This window comes from Pinus tabuliformis, chromosome 2_1 (genome assembly GCF_031772625.1).
Source record: "Pinus tabuliformis cultivar Carrire ecotype Pingquan chromosome 2_1, CPIR1, whole genome shotgun sequence".
NCBI lineage: Eukaryota > Viridiplantae > Streptophyta > Pinopsida > Pinales > Pinaceae > Pinus > Pinus tabuliformis.
This window is the reverse complement of record NC_142299.1, coordinates 904,402,368-904,405,078: the sequence shown is the minus strand read 5'-3', so window position 1 is coordinate 904,405,078 and position 2,711 is coordinate 904,402,368.

The window sequence follows — 2,711 nt, the reverse complement described above, 5'->3', positions numbered from 1 at the left end:
TGGACATCATTTCAATTATTGGGAACTCAGACCATCTTCCGTAGAATTAAATCATTTCATTTTTCCCTATGTAATTGATCCTATTCATTATAAAAATGATAACATAGATATTCGAAGGGCATTGGATGATTTCGACTTTCCATGTTTATTGCATTCATGTTAGGAGATTTCTCCTTAATATAAATTAGATTTTAAGATTTACATTAGAGTTAATGAATAAATATTGTTCCTATTCTTTGAATTGCCATATGGCTGTATTTATTCTCTTATTTGTCCAGACCAATATAGGTTGTTAGATGTTTGGCAGTATATCTCCTTATTTCTCTAAGGAATCAGATAAAAGGCCAAAATCATAATTTCTAAAATAATAGAAGAGAAAACTCTACCATGCATGGGGAAAGGAAAATCTATCCCAAATGCACATTTTCACCTAGTGATGATTTTTTAAAACTTGTATCTAATAGTTTTCCTGACTTTAGATCATTTAGAGTTTAATGTTACTAAAACCTATGTGTGACACTTGAACTTCAATATTTCCCTAACTGATGCAGGTGCATCTAACCTGGGTCAATTGTTTATTAGAGGAGTCAGTTTGTAAATTTAAGATTTAATTAATTAATGTATTTTTTAAATAGTTTTAAGAGAGAATGATGATTATTGTAAATAGGGTAAGATTAGAGTATATGGAAAATTTGAGAGGATTATGGATTAGTTAGCTCTTATCTAGGGATAAGGGATTGGATGAGAGATTTTAGAGATTAAAAGAGATATTTTTGGAGTTAGTTTAGGGATCTAGAACCTACCTTGGGTTCTAATCCATTTGTATAAATTGAGGTGAGCTTATGAGACATGTATATGTAGAAATGTTTGAGTGAGTGTGAGGAATGAAAGGCCAATTATTGGGCCAACAATTATTCTTTAATTATTTTATTTCTTAATTAATTATTTCAGAGATTTGGTGTCCATAAGTATTGTCTATAATTTTCAAAATCAAATGTGTGTGATAATTATTAATTTGTAGACCTATGGTTAGACGTGCATCAAATTTTGGTATCAGAGCCTGGCTTAGGCTTGAGATGCTGCCACATTCGTATTGAGCATTGTGTGAGGTTGTAATTTGTGTGTGAATGTGTACAAAGAAGGCACTCAGCACTAGGTATCCGTGAACATTGTTGCATCATGATTGGAGGGTTGTTGAAGAAGGCCATTAACTGCATGATGGAGAAAAAGTACCAGAATTTACCGACCAGCAGATTGTAAAATTGAGTCGAGCTTGTGCATGAAGTCTGTGTGTCAAATTTTGTACACATTTATTCTTCATTAAAATAAACTGGAGAGTGAAGAGGGCAATGTTATTGGAGCAAGGTTTTGTGCATAAAGATTTCTACCAGTGATCATTGTTTTGTTTGCTGCAAATATGGCATCTCAAAATTGAGATTGTGCATTGGTTGTGAGAGAAATGTATGAAGATAAAATGATCTGTTGCATTATTTGTTATCTGTGCAATATAAAATCACACAGAATCGTTGTTAGAAAAGTGCAATTATCATTGGAGAATTTGATCTGCTCATAGGTTGCAGTCATTTCCTGTAGAGTTAGACAGATTGATATTGACCCATGGTGTGGGATGTGCTTTAATCAAATCACTGTGAGTGTTGGAAACCTTCAGAGAAATATTCTATGTGGGAGGAAAACAAAAAACACTCCAAGGTCAACAATTCCATCTAAACTCAATAATTTTATTTGAATTTAAGCTTTTGTGATCCATAATCTGAGTTTATAGAAATATTTTCGGAAAAATCACATCATAAAATCTTTGTCAACGCGTTTCGAACCAACGAGTGTAGTTCATCATCAGGACAAGTTGAAAGAATCAGATCAAGGCTCCATGTTAAATAGGGATGGTAGATTTTCCAATGGTTAGGTTTGACTGGAAAAAAACGGCTATATTGGACCCAATTGGACCCAGGTCATAATTGAACAGATAATATTATTATTTTTAATGCCATTTAATAATTATTGGTTTTAAAAACTTTTTTCTTTTTGAGTTATAAGTTATAAATTAAAAGTGTGGAAATAATATTAAATATTATTAAATTATTATCATTATAAAATAGCAGTAATATTTTTATCATTATAAATTATAAACTTAAATAATAATCTTATAATGGGTGATATTAACCCATTTAGTTAGTTATAGCAAAGGCCATTTTTAATTATAATAATGTATATCATTAATGTTTCATAATAGTCTTAAATATTATTATTATTAAAATATTATAATGTTATAGTGGTAATAAACTTATTATCTAAATAATAATGTAATATTAATTCATTTTAGTTAGTTATGTCAATGGTAATCTCAATAGAATTATCAATGTATAATATTAATAAAATTATTAATTTGAGTCAATATCAATAGTATTACTTTAATATTATCCTTAAATCATAGCCAAACATTGTTAAATTATTATTATATTATTATAATAGTAATATTTCATCTATAATGGTTCTGGGAAACATTTTAATGTAACTTATTCAGTAAGCTAAGGAGAACCAAAAAAAGGGAGGAATATACATCAGAATAGTAATTTACGATATTAGTTCAAGTCATTAATAGAGGGGGGAGGTTTTGAAGAGGGGAGATATGATTGGGAAGAAAAAGCAGGGATTCATGTGATTTTTCCGAAAATATTTTTATAAACTCAATA